At 33.7% G+C, this 15,464-nt stretch overlaps 1 protein-coding gene across 2 annotated transcripts in view; it reads left to right on the top strand.

The window, feature by feature from the left end:
* Positions 1 to 4,510: 4,510 nt before the first annotated feature.
* LOC145685851 (TNF receptor-associated factor 4-like) overlaps positions 4,511 to 15,464 on the top strand; it is a 182,645-nt gene continuing 171,691 nt past the window's right edge. For both annotated transcript variants that reach the window (XM_081758479.1, XM_081758478.1), the window contains exon 1: positions 4,511 to 4,744. The gene's annotated coding sequence lies outside the window, so the exon portion shown is untranslated. The remainder of the gene's footprint in view (positions 4,745 to 15,464) is intronic.

Genomic DNA, 15,464 nt, shown 5'->3' with positions numbered 1-15,464 from the left:
TTTCTATACCACAACTTAAGAAAATAAACAAAGAAATGAAGGCAAATGATAATAAAGTTCATTATGGTGGTTTTATATTTACTATTCCAACGATTTTAGCTTTAATAGGTGCTTTAGGTTCTGTTGCTGAAGGTGCGGCTGCTATTGCTAAGACTGTAGATGATGCAAAAAAGAATAAAATGGAATTAGAGGAACAAAAGCGATATAACTTAGCAATGGAAGAAAAACAAGGTGGTAAGATTTCAAAAAACGTAAATTCCAAAACAGTAAAGAAAAAGAAGAAATTAAACCTTTAAGTAATTTACATCTAATACAACTTGTTAAAAAACTTAAGATAAGAAACTTTAGAGGTGTATTTATGAGTGATGAATTGCCTAAACAACCAAGGAAGAATGAGTGTGGTATTGTTAATTTTGATACGTCTAAAAATATAGGAACGCATTGGATTTGTTATTGGAAAAAAGGAAATAGAAAGTATGTGTTTGATTCATTTGGAGGTAATCCACCAAAAACACTCGTAAAATATCTTGGTCATAATATAGAGTACAATAGCAACCGTATACAACATTTTAACGAGGTAATTTGTGGACATTTATGCATTACAGTGTTAAAAATGTTTACAGATGGGTATAGTTTTTCAGAAATTATTAGTCAGTTGAATAGGAATAAGGATATTTGGAGAAGTTATATTTAAGATTTTATGGGTTTAATTTATGGGCTTAATTCATAAAACGATTATAAATATTTTTATAATAAATATGGATAAGATAGAATCATATGAATTACAATCCTTTAAACCTAATCAAAAAACAATCGAGAATTTAAATAAGCCAAACAGGTCTATTGAATTTGATATTGACGTGGGTGATGGCTTTATACATCCTTATTATGCTGATATTTATGTAACTTTTGAAATTAGAGGTAGAGATGGTGATGGAGAATATACTACTGGTCAAAATATTAGACTTAATAATTTCTTCCCACATTTGTTTTCTCAAATTCAAGTTAGTAAGCATGGACAGATATTAGATATTATAGATTATCCTGGTTTAACTTCAACAGCTGTAAACACATGTACGATTTCAAAACCAGAGGCAAATCACTATGATGAATGTGGATGGGAAGGAATTACGTGGGCAAGAACAGATGAAGAAATAGTGTTTTTGCTCAGACTTTTGCCAGGATTTTGTTCAGATTTTAAAGATCTTATGTGGAAAGGAGGTTTGAAATATACATTTAAAAGAAGTGGTTCTGATGATAATGCATTTGCTATTTGGAAAACAAAAAAGCAGGATGGAACATATGAGAATGATCAACCACATCCAGGTAAAATTAAGATTACAAATATGGAGTTAAGAATGCCTATTGTTAATTATGAACCTAACTATGCCACCTTGTTAAGATCTAATATGTTAAAAGAAGGTAAGATTCCTATTTCATTCAATACGTATCAATGTTTCCAGAAATCAGTTAGTGGGAAATATTTAGAATTCGATTTAACCACACAATTTAACTCAAGTGAATTTGATATGCCTAATTTTGTGATTGCCTTTTTCCAAACTGATAGAAATGATAATCAAGAAAGAGATTCAAGCTATTTTGATCATTGTAAAGTTCAGAATATCCATTTTCGTAATTCTAGAAATGAATCTTTCCCATTAGAATCTTTAAACTTAGATTTTGCAAAACATAAGTATTTGAAAGTTTATGAAATGTATACGGTATATAAGCGAGCTACAATTGGAAATACTGAGATGTTTTATTATCCTAAGGAATTTTTAGAAAATAGGCCGATGTTCGTAATTAATACTAGCAAACATAAATCAGTAACTGTAAGTGATAGAACTAATTTGAAACTGACTGTTAATTTTGAAAGCGATGTACCAGATAAAACAATTTGTTATGTTGTTATGATTGGTAAGAAAAATTTAGAGTATGATGTTGAGAAAGAAAAAATAATTGAGAAGATATAAATCAATTATATGTTTATTAGATTTGTTTAGTTTGTAAGTGTTTTTATGAAAATATCATAAAAACTTATTTAATAAAATGACTATTCCAGATAACATTCCACGTGAGAATTTAATTGTGTTAATTGAAGATACTATATTAAATCTTGAGAAGTTATTAATGAAAAACAAAAGGAAGTTTAAGAGAATAAAATGTGTTTATATTACTCTTATTACGTTATCAATTCTATTATCACCTTCTACAGGGTTCATCAATGTATTTATTCCTGTTACAGTGTATTCAATTATTACAACTGCATTTGCTTCGGCTTCTGCTGTTATTACTGGTCTATCAACACGGTTTAATATAGCTTCAAAGAAAGAATATTATAAAAATATGGTGAATCGAATTCGACTGTTTAAAGATGAGCTTAATGTAATTAAGCTCATGAATGGTGAATTAACAGATGAAAATGTAAGAGATATTGTTAACAGAATCAATGACATACTTAACGAAATTCGAGGCTATTAGAAACTGATTTTTAAAAAGTTTTAATATAATAAATACGATGGCGAGTCATATTGAACTTTTAAATAAACTTGGAAGTCTTGAACAAAAACAGGTTATTGGATTAAGAGAATTAGAATTAAATACAGAATATAAGATTGTGAAAATGGAAAAGATTAAAACTAAGTTTGGAAAGAGCATTTTAGTTGAATGTGAGGAGTTTAAGGTATTTCTTCCACCTAGATTTACAAAACACTTAACAGATAAAATGATTGATGAAATTGTTAAAGATGGAATAAAAATCAAATTCACTGGTTTAAAAGATAACTATCCAACTGTTGAGTTCTGTATGTAAATCCAAAAAATGATCAAAAATATGTCGTCAGAAGTAAAAAATGGAGTGAATAGAATGGATCCTCAAAAGAAATTTATACTTACTAATAATTTCAATGTAATTGTGAAAAATGTGCAGACCGAAGTTCAAGTTGTTTTTGATATTAACGGTTGTCTATTCAGCTTGAATTATGATCAGTGGACAGAGTTTAAGAAGTCATTGTTTCCTATAGAGAACGAGGTTAACAGAAGATTCCATTATCAATATCCGAACTTGTAACTATCAATATACTAATTTGTAACTATTATGTAATTATGTAGAATTTAGTTAACTTTTATGGTAATATCATAAAAGTGTTTATTAATTTTATTTTACTAGATTTAGTGATTTTTTATAACTAGATTTAGTGATTTTTTTGAACTAGATTTAATGATTTTTTGAATCAGATTTAATGATTTTTTTGTAACCAGATTTCTTGATTTTTTGTAACTAAATTTAATGATAGAATATGTTAGAAGTTATTATGAGTAAGATAGAAGTTATTTGATATGGTGATAGAAGTTATTTGGGAAATAGGGAGTGCGGTAGAAATTATTAGGGGTAGTTTAGAAGTTATTTGGAGGTAGGGGGATGCGCTATTGTTATTAGGAGTGCGCTATTATTATTGATGGTGTGCTAGATTGTTATTGGAAATGATGAGGTGGCGCAGAATCCCCATCCCACCCCTACTGATATGTGAGTACATCTCTCGGATATCTCCTTACATTCTAAATTGCATGTTTTTACCCTTAATAGAGTCGTTTTTACAAAGCCTCGAAATCGACGAATTTACCCAAAACTCTTGTTCGTGTATAATATGCTTAGGGCAGTGCAGGCCAGTTTTCATTTTCTTCGCAGAACTTGGCTGCCAGGCACTGTCGTGCATGTTGATAATATTACATACATTGGAGATCCAATGTAATTTTGTTAATGTAAATAAATAAATATTTTTCTTTTTCTAATTTGCGGAAGCAGGGGTAAGCCCCATGTAATGTTGTGATTGTTCCAATCAGACACATTTTATAGATTATGCCCTGTGCCCCCTTGTATATGTAAATATATAAGTTGTATTATTATTATTATTATTATTATTATTATTATTATTATTATTATTATTATTATTATCATTATTATTATTATTATTAACAGAGAGCTATGGGTCCTGCAAGTTAGTTCCTGTCATTCTACTCATTATATGCTAGAGCCAAAGCATAGGATTACATGGGTGACCATGCCTCTCCGCTACCTCAGAACAGGAAAAGAAAAATCGAAATACTATGTAGCTTTGTATGACTAAGAGCATAACTTCAGTTTTGATAATTAAGAAATGAGTGAGTGATTTTTTTTATTATTGCCATGCTGCAACTAATATTATTTATTTAGAAATAATTTTAATAATGTTCTTTTACTTTTCTTTTCTCGTCCATAATTTCAAAGCAAAACACTAAATATGTATTCATAAGTCAAAAAGGAAAAAAATATGTATGTTTAAGAATAAAAGCGCCTTGATGTTGCTGTACTGTTCTCCTGATGATAGAATGGTCCATACTTTTCTTGCGTATGGTTTTCGCAGTTAGTGAGTCTGGCAATGCTGCTTTCTATGTACTTGGAAGATAGAGAAAAGTTCGTTGCAGTTCTCGAAGCATTTAGATGATAACGTATTTTAGTGGCTGACACGTGATACTTAAGTGATATCTGGCAGGGTGTGATAAGATTTGCAAAGAGGAGAGGAGAGTAAATATAATTATCGTTATAATAATAATTATGAACGCTTTTGAGATTGAACGGCAAGTATTCTCGTCCTGTTGTTACAAAGCGCTGACTTCCGAAGGCCCTATTCTTGTCGGAGGTTCCAGGTCAGTTCCCGGAGTTCTACAAGCAGTTGAGGAAAGAAAACCATATAGCAGCATAAAGGTACGCAATCCCTTCTGTTTAATTTTCAGGAAATGTTACCACCTTTGTGCAGAAAGATTAGCTACTGGATAGTTTCAAATTAAATGCAGTTTCAAGTTTATTTTCCCTAAAAAGATATGGAGATAAAAAGAAATTGCAAACGAAAAGTGGTCCAAATTAGCAGTTCCAAGGTTTTATATATATATAACGAAAACGGTAATAGGTGCGTGAATAGTTTCGTTTTGCCTACAATTCAGAGTCTGATGACGACATACTCTAAAAAGAAGTCGTTCAAATTTAGTATTACTTCCGGTTTCAATACCGGTTTCAACGTTTCTCGCCATACAACGTAACAGTAGCAGCGATAAGCGCTTTGTTTGCAAACTATTCAGCGTCTCAAGAACATATATTGTGACTATCCAAAACATTCTGTCTAAACCAAAAATGGTTCAAATTTATTATTCCAGTTACAATACTGATTTCCATAGAGGCGAAACAGTAAATGCTATCAAGATGCGGTTTTAGACAATCGATTCACGGTTCCAAAAATAGGTTGCATTCCCTCTGGTTAACACTTCATTCCAGCCTAAGTGGTTCATATTAGCCATTTTTGGTTCAACGTTTATCTCTATAGAACGAAAGCTGTAAGAGCAACAAGGGTTTTAATATTTTTCGCCTGCGATTCAGTAGCTCAATACAACATATCACGACTGTCGACAACACTCTCCTAAAACCGGAAGTGCTTTAAATTTACTGTTATTTTAAGTTCTAATATGATTTTCGTAGATCAAAAACGGTAAATGCTATCAAGATGCTCTTTTCTACAATCGATTAAGCGTTTTAAGAGTGTGTTCTGTTTCCTCCGTTGAAGCTATATTCAAACCAGGCCCGTATCCAGGGGGGTCTAGGGGGCCGAGCCCCCCTAAAGTTTTGCTGGCCCCCTCTAAAGTTTTCACGGTAGGCTTGCAAATGAACTATAATATGGTGATGAACTATAATATTGTGGGATCGGGCCCCCTTAACTTCAGCCGGGCCCCCCTAAATTTTTAGGTTGGCTACCGGCCTGATTCAAACCGAAAGTAGGTAAAATTGCGATTTTTGGTTTCAATGTTTATCGTCACAGAACGAACATAGTAATAGCGAGAAGCGTTTGTTTTTTCAAACATTTTAGCGTCCGAAGACAACATGATTATTTACAGCACTACTAAACTGGAAGTGGTTCAAATTTACTATTGCTTCTGCTTTCAATACGTATTTCTATAGAACAAATACATTAAGAGATGTCAAGATGTAAGTTTTTGCAATCGATTCAGCTTGCCAAGAATAGGTTCAAATCTTTTCCATTAACTTTCTTTTAAACCCTTTCGGGCCCAGGTCATTTTTTGCTTTTTCCTACATTTTCAGTTAGTGACTTCTTCCTGAAAAACTGTTTACGCGATTGATATGGTTATGGCCTTGCTTTTTAGAAGAGGAATATCGCTACTTTTGGTGTAAGTTACCTTTCAGTGTTGGCAACGGGAGGGAAAATATTGAGAGAAATATAGGGGGTGAGAATTTACAAAAAAAAAAAAAAAATCACTAACCTAATTTAACGATTTTTTTGTAGCTGGCATCACTTTTGCCACATGGGTCCAAGTCACCTAAAAATTCTTTGCTGTGTTGAGAAGGCACAATGAAAACCTGAAGACGCTGACTGTCATACTAAGAAAGAAAGAAAAATTCTTTCTCGTTGTACACACGAAATTTTTACATTTTTTCCGCCTCAGCTCCTCTATTTGTCCTATTGAAGTATTGTATGCTACATTGAGTTGCCCAAAGACGAGACGTTGAGATACGGTCAAACTATGACGTCACATGGCGACAACTAAAGGGACAAACACACACATACACAAATACAAAATAATGGGAAACATGTGTGGCTGAAAATAAGAATTTGAGAAGCATTTCTGTTAGAAATTAGTTTGTTTTGTGATTGTGTTGTGAGCTGTGTTTTGTTGTGTGTATTTTTCCATTATTATCATATATTCATGTGTTAATGCTGAGTGAGTGAGTGCATGTCTAATATCTATAGAAAATGCCGTCTGAGTGTGCTTTTTCAACTTGTAAGAACAACAGCAAAGTTGCAATAAGGACATTATTTTTCATCGTTTTCCAAAAGATTCTGCGGTCTCTGCGGTGTGGACAGTAGGGCGGAGCGAAAAATCACTTTTTTGTATATCGAAGACGCAATAGTGCGGAAAAGTTGTCAATTGATATAGATAAAATACTATAAAAATTTCGTTTCTGAAATCAAATATCTTCCGGTGGCGAATCGCCAAAAAAGATTTTGTGTCTTTATGCAAACCCGCCGTACACTTACTTTTTTGTGTTTCTACAATAAATGAATAAATTAATACCTAAGCAGTCTATAAAATTGAAGAAATAATTTCTAGATGATTTAGGCAGATTTGGAACCATAAAATAGCCAATTTTAGCAAAACAAAGTATTGCATATCATATGCTGTACTTGTGGTTTCTTATAAGGTTCTAGCATTAAATTAATATGCCGATAAATGTATTCATTATAATTTTTCCTTCAACATTCTTTTTCCTTTTAAAACTTTTCGTACTCTTTTATAGAATTTAACTTCCTCCCCTGAATATGAATTCAATTTGGACTAGTCCAATTGATAGTAGCAGTATTAAAAAGAAACAACGTTAGTATTGGATAACTTTGTTCGAGTGTGGAAGACGATATTTTCAAGGTAATTTTGCGGTGTTAACATTGCGTTTCAGTGTTTACTTCGTTGTGCGTACTTGGTACGTGTATAAACAGTTTGTTTTTGTACTGTCAATTAAACTTTATGTAATGTGTGTGAGATCTGTATTTTATATCAATATTGAAACTCGAGCCATGTCGAAGATAAAAACAAGATTAAGAACGACTCACCCCGTGCTTGGACATTCAGCTGAACTTTCAGGTGTGTAGTTGCCCACAAAATTAGATATAATGAAACATTATTTTCAATTGGTAGAGCTGGAAAAGTGTGAGAAAGGGTATGATCGATCTGTAAAGAAGTTGGCGAGAGACGTTGCTCAATGTGTGAAATCTGTTTAGGGCAAAGCTTCCATCCCTACTTTGTCGTTAGAACGTGTAGTTCAGTTTCTACTTGCTTTGCATGGAAAGTATATAAGAAGTTTGTTAAATCTGAGAAGAAAACGAAAGCTTCTGCTAGCTTCCAGAAAAACTGGATATATTTAAACAAGTTTACACGAAGTCTTTTGATATATGTTCCTGAACTTTCCATGTGCTCATGTGAATTAAAATAGAAAATACCTAGGAAGGAGTGAACATTTCTTCAAGATCAGAGAACACGAGTAGCCAGAATAGAGGGAGTTGACAACGAGGAGACTTTAAAACTAATCATACTCACTAAAAGTAAATCATGAGAGACCACTTGGCAACAGTCTTCTTACACATCACAAACGAGTACTTCTAATGAACTCCAGACATCATCTTCTGATGGCGATGAATCAGGTGTTGACGATTACTTTGCAAAACAACATAATATTAGAGAGAAAAGAAGCAAGCAGCAACGACATGTCCTTAGATTTCTCAGTATGCTGGCAGACCGATTTCGAACATCTGATCGTGCAACTGCTTTGATAGCAACAGCTACACTGCAATCTTTTGGAATAATTGATCCACAAAATGCTGGCTAGATGACAGACTGCCCAAAAGTCCGGCGGGAAAGGGAAAATATAGGACAAAAGGAAGTGCTAATGGCCAAAGGAAAGGATCTTAGAGGCTTGTACTTTGATGGCCTTAAAGATCAAACTCTATACAGGAAAGAGACTGGAGGTCGCTGATTTTCAGTAAAGAGATACGCTACTTGTAAAGATGGAGCTAAATACGTGTGGTTAATGAGAACTTCTTCAAGGTACATACCGCCAAAGGAGCGGCAATTGATTCATGAAGTGCGTAATCCAAAATAACTGTTATTTCGCACACTCGGAGAATATATTGCCTTCTATGAAAGACTTCACGTCAGAAAAGAGGCATAGAGAAAGATAGTCAACGTACTGGGAAAAGCTAGGAATGGGAAGAGTAGATATTATGACAGTAGTATCAGTATGAAGACGAAACGAGGAAGACCAGCTAAAGAAGACAATGAGTCACATGTAAAAAAAAAAAAAAAAAAGTATGCTACCAAAGCTCAATTTCAATGCAAACGATTACACAGACCTTATTAATTGGAAATCAGTTGAAGTGAGGCATCCTCCAGCGTTGTCTTGTTTTCAAACAAAGAACTTGACATCTACAATAATAACCGTGAACATCCAGTCATAAAAAGAGCTTTAAAATATTACTGTCACATTACGAGTACAGAACGCTACGTGAAATTTGTAACAGAAGCATCTGCAGCAGTTTGTGGCAGAGATGGTTTTATCAGACTTAAACTAAAAATACCGATTTTTAAACACAAAATAGAAACAAAGGCAAACTATGCCTCGTCGTGGGTCCTCGGTCGTTTCGCTGAAACAAGCAGAGAGGTGCAGAAAAAATATGTTACTTTTTATTAAGTAGATTGTTATTTTGATCAAATTGACTACTGTGTGATCCAAAATGCGCCTAAATCATGCAGAAAACATTTCTTAAATTTTATATATTACTTAACTTAAGAAATGTAGGTTATACTTTTTTCATTTGCCGTAGAAACGCAAAAATGTGATGTGTACGGCGGGTTTGCATACCCTATAAAGACACAAAATCTTTTTTGGCGATTTGCCACCCGAAGAAATTCGATTTCAGCGACGAAATTTTTACAGTATTTTATCAACATCAGTTGACAACTTTTCCGCACTATTGCGTTTTCGATATATAAAAAAGTGATTTTTCGCTCCGCCCTAGTGGACAGTGAGGTGCAAATGAAAAGACAGTTTTAAGCCCGAAAATAGTATAATTTGTTCTATGCATTTTTGTAGTAATGATTATGAGCGTGGCTTGGAACGTGAATTATTAGGCCTCCCTCCCAGAAAACGTCTTAAACAAGATGCAGTCCCCAAAATAAGTTTACCGTCTAATTTTTCTCTCCAAAAATCAGAACGAGGTGCTCGACAGTTAGTAAGAGAGAGGAAACGACAAATAGCGAGCATACTACAAGAATTACCATCATCTCCTAAGAAGAAGTGTAAAAGTGTACCGAGTGATAATATATATGATAATGATAATGTTCTCCAAAATAACTTAGTAAAAGAAAACGAAGAATTACGTGCACAGCTAAATAATTTAAAGAATCAACTAGAAACCGAAAAAAGCCACAACAGAGCGTATTAAGCTCAAATTTCGAATTTGCGTAAAAAATTAAATCCCAGTAGGCAGCGCAGATTCGTTGCGAGTGAAGTTCGAAGAATTTTACAAACGTCATAGCCAAATTGATTGCCTACTCAATCAGAAAACGAGAACTAAGTGGCAATAAGAAGATATGACAATGTGTTTGTCTCTTTGGACTTTGTCAAAGAAAACATACATGTTCTTGCGCGAAAAGTGTCATTTTCCACTGCCAAGTGTAAGTACCATTCGCCGTTGGTTTCGTTCAATAAAATGTGAACTAGGTCTTCTGCAGCAAGTCATATGCATATTGAAGGCCGAAGGTGAAGGTCTATCTGTTTCAGAAAAATTGTGTGTGATCTCGTTTGATGAAATGAACATTCTACAAAAAGCTTGTTATGACAAACGGACTGACACTGTATATGAACCTTCTAAACAGGTGTTAGTGGTGATGGTTCGAGAATTAGTGGGTAAATGGAAACAACCAATATATTTTGATTTTGATATTAGGCTTACAAAAACATTATTTGACACAATTGTCCAAGCTCTGGAAGAAATAGGGTATCCTGTGGTTGCTGCAGTATCAGATCTTGGAGGATCAAATAGGCGTCTTTGGAAAGAGTTAGGGATAACAATGAGTAACACGTCATATCGCAATCCTTTCGACACCGAAAGAAATATATTCTTTTTTGCCGATATTCCTCACATGATTAAGTTATTAAGGAATCATTTCTTAGATGAAGGCTATGTATCAGCATCAGGAGAGAGAATTTCAAAATTCCCTTAGTAGCTCTTTCGAAATATGACTGTAATGAAATTAAAATATGTCCCAAGCTTCGTGACATTCATATTAACGTTCATGGAACAAACAGACAGTGCGTGAAATATGCAACAGAACTTTTTTCGGAAAGTGTTGCAAAGGCAGTGCGGTATGTGTATTCAAAGGAAGAAACATTATCGAATTTCATTTTGGCTATAGATAAATTTTTGATGTTTTTAATTCGCGTCTACCTTTCGATTTTAGAAAACCCTTAAGAAGTGCTTTTGGAAATCCTATTCAATCCCAATTAAGTATTTTGTCGCAAATGCTAAATCTTACCTTAGGTATAAGAAAAGTAGGAAGCAAAAATATTTTGCCATTTCAGGAAGGTATTGCAATATCTATTAAATCTTTAATATCTTTATTCAAATATGTCAAAAGTAAATATGGTATACAATATGTATTAACGAGTAGACTTAACCAGGATTGCCTAGAGAATCTCTTTTCGCAGCTGCGCTTTGCTGGTGGACAGTATGATCATCCTACACCAGTTGAAGTTAAGTATCGATTAAGGAAACTAATTTTAAGTCGCAATGTTTCCGCTGTAAGTTCAAATTTGAATGTGAGTGAAGACAGTGACGAGCCGTATGTTTCCTCCGAGTTTTATGTATCACTATTGAAAGAATCACAGAGTATAGTTAAGAACCTCGAACATAAAACTGGTGAATGTTCAAGTAGTAATTATGCAATTGAACATGAAGGGCTTCATCGGAACTCTGTACACGAAACGCTGGAGGAAAATAGTTATGAGAACATAAACATGTCAAACGAAGGTTTGTTGTATATAGCTGGATATATAGCTTTCAAAGAAGGTAAAAAATATCCAGAATTATGCTCAGAAGACAAGAAAATAATAGATGGAAAAGTTTCATGGTTGTCGTTTCTCTCTAGAGGTAGTCTTGTGCATCCATCGAATAAATTTTATGAAGATGTGATGTTCATGAACAGAGTTTTTGAAGTTTCATGGTTTAACATATTTCGAAAAGGGCATTAGTTGTGAAAACCCTATCCGAATTGATATCGCGCAAGATACCTCATGTGCCTCTTAGTGTAATCGAAAGATTTATAAGATTAAGAACTATTATTAGGATTAGGCATATAAACAACGTTAGTTCACCAAGTCACGTTCAACAAAAGAAAATGAAAAAGTTAGCGAAGTAGTCACGCAATGAAGCTTAACGTATCGATATAGCGTCGAAGGAGAGGGTAAGTTCTTCATTTTATATTTCTCGCAAAAAAAAAAAAAAAAAAGAAAAAGAAAAGAAAAGAACTCGTCTTTTAGTAGAATAGTTTTAAACTTATGCATATATATATATATATATATATATATATATATATATATATATATTTGTAAATATAGCAAGTCGATTCAAATTTCTTACGCAAATTACTTTTTTAGGTATTTGTTAATTACTTCTTATTTACTCGTTTCATATTTATTCCGTTAGTTACTTCATTTCGGTGTTCGTGCGTGTGTCAGGGGGAGTAGACTGTTGCAACTTCTAAAGTTAGTGCGAAAAATGCTATTTATAGGTAGCATTTTTTCGTTTCGCCTTAATTTTCGGGGGAATCTACACTCCATGATCTATTTGTCGCTAAGATACAAATAGAATTGCTTAGATAGCTGAAGGAAGGGAGTGATCACCGTCCCCAGTATTTTGCACCTTATTTTTAATAATAGAAATGTAACTAAATCTGGTGATCTGGGCGAATATTGTAAAGTTAACGTACTCCAAACTAGGAAATTATTTTTTTCCTATTTCGTTTCTTTCATCCGAAATTTTTTGCTATTATCCTCTTTCCATAGAATTTACAAGATGTAAAATCTCCGTATTTCAATAGGCGCGGGAAATGTCTTCCGCAAGCTCTGTGGGTCTCCTAGCTTGATTCTTGTCGCCACTCAACGTCACAAATACGTCACAGATCACGTGACAGAGTACGACCCCAGCCTTATATAGAGCAGTCTTGCGTTTCTTCCAATGCGGAAAACGAGAGGAAAATTACACAAGGAAAAGTGGGATATTTTTTAAACTTTCCACCTAAAATCAGGAATAAAAATTTTCTGTGACTGGAAATACTGGTACCGGACAACCGCAAACTATCTTTAGAAAAAAACCTTTCTTACACCATTAATAAATCCTACAAGTATCATGACTATATCTAATAAACTAAGCATGTCATTAACAAAATATCTCATTCTACCTAAAGAAAAATCACAATTATCTTTCCGCTTAGAGAACAAAAGGTCTACTGCAAACCTCTACTGTACTAACCCTAATTATCCTATTGAAACTGTCTATGGTGCATTGTCTAGGGCAAAGACGAGACTTTCAGCTACTGGTACGTTTGTCCGGATGTAGCCAATATGACGGATATGTAGTCAGCAAGAGAGAAAAAAGGGATTTTTCCAAATTTTCCCTAAAATAAGGAATTAAAATATGGCTGGAAACACTGCTACCAGACAGACACAAACTATTTTAAAATAAACCTTGGTACACTTAATACTTACCCAATAGATGAAAAATTTAAGAAAAGAAAATAAAACACAATATTTTAAAAACATAAAATATCTTAAGAATATTTTCTTTTGTATTGGTGCTTCTGATTTGTAAGAATATCTAGTGTTTTTGATAAAACGTCGAGTGCTTTGTGAAGCAGAAACAGCCACAAACAACAAAGATGAAACAAACATTTTAAATGGTATTGTATGTATTACCTATCTGACGAGTTCTTGCGCATGTTTCGTGAGTCGCTTTTTGTGTTTATTCGTTAATGAAGGAGTTGTCGAGAGGAAAGGTGCGGTTTTCTGTTTTACTTTACACGGTGGCCAGAAGATACGAACACTAACAGTCATTACCCATAGTCCATTTCTTGATTTCTTGTGTTATACCTATTATTGTTAAAGTAATTTTTGTGATTTGAAGTGGAAAATGGAAACGAAAAGAAAAAAATCTCGACACGAAGTAACGCATTCGGATACTAGGAGTGCTGTATATAACTTTATACAAAAGAAAGGAAAATGCGCACTGATATTGCAGTTGGTAAAACAACAGAAATAACTGCCTGTGAGGTAGATAGAAGTGTGAGAACTCTTATAAAAAAATTGATACACTTTATCCAACCATGCTTTTGAAACTAGATTATACGCTTAAAACCACAGTAGACCAGTGGCGTAGGGGAGCTGACGCACTTACGGTTACCCCCTCTTAGTGATATCAAAATTTGATTCTGCTAATATGTAGTGTATTCCATTTGTGATCCCCGATAATACGACTTCCTTATAATTTATCATAAGTATTGTGCAGCCATGTTAAAGACGGAACCTACTTTCCAGAAGTTTCCTTTAACCCTAGATAAGGTTTTACTAAATTAGTTATGTAGGCCTACTGAATGATTCTTTTAGACAAATATGTTCTTTCTCGTCAGCATTAGCATCACAATGTACAGTCTGCGGGGGCGAGTTAGAGCATCAAAAAATAAACAACTTGTTTTACTTTTTTAATGTAATGGTGTGCTTAGTAGAATTGTTAGTGCCCATGATTTCGTAGTGCGTGGTCCTGATTCTACTCCCAATTGAACCATTAACATTTTATGATGTTGGCTCATCATCATAAAGGACAGTGGTGTGTCAGTAGTAGAGCATTTCCCTCTGGTGCTTGAAATCTCTGGTTTAATCCCAGCTAGCGCCAAGTAGGCCTTGTGCTGTACAACCGCCATTTCGAGGGTTTTCTCATGTTCTTCCGTTTCCTTCCACTTTTTTCATTTCACCATTTCGATCATTATCATCATCTCCCTTAGCCTCAAAAGTATAACGGTGGGTCGTAAAACTAATATATATATATATATATATATATATATATATATAGTAAGATAGATAGATAGATATACACAAAGATGTGTGTGTGTGGGTGTGTAATTATTTACTGAATTGTTTAAGTTAATTAATTGTTAGTTTAAATTAGTTAAGATCGTCATTTTGTATAATTAGCAACAATAGAAAGCATCTATATAGAAATTTTCAAATAAGTATAATTGAAAGGGATTTGCTGCTGCCAGGAGCCAATCAGAAGAAAGATCTCTCAGCTCTTGAATGTATATACGATTGTACAGTTATCCTGTATCACAAAGTGTCTGATGAAGCCAAAGAATAGTTGTTGAAACTGTAACACGTGTTGAATTTTAATGAAAATATAGTTTTGCTCAGCAAATAATTAGTTTGTATTTAAAATAAAATCATTGTTTTCATATCATGAGGCAATTCGGGGATTACGTGAATTAAGAAGTAAGGAACTCTTGTCCATAAAAACTAAAATAATGACACCTGAGAGCTGTTGCACTAACCAGGCATCACCATCTTGGAAGTCATAACCGTTCATGGAGTGTAGCGGCAGCTAATTAGGTAACTTGTTTATGTGTGTTAACTAATTTCATCAGTAGCTATATCAAGCCATATTACCCTAAAGAAAACTTTGAGATTTGTTTGTTATTTGTCTCTACTGGAATTTGACTCACCTCAGGTACTTCACGTAGTAAATAAAATATTTAACGTGGTATCTAAAGAGCACATGAAAGCTCATTTTACCATGCGAAGAGGGTTTTAGCCGATGACG

Source organism: Thermobia domestica, chromosome 5 (genome assembly GCF_964235325.1).
Source record: "Thermobia domestica chromosome 5, izTheDome1.hap1.1, whole genome shotgun sequence".
In the NCBI taxonomy this organism is placed as follows: domain Eukaryota; kingdom Metazoa; phylum Arthropoda; class Insecta; order Zygentoma; family Lepismatidae; genus Thermobia; species Thermobia domestica.
Note: the sequence above shows the minus strand (reverse complement) of the source record. Positions and strands in the feature narration are given on the sequence as shown.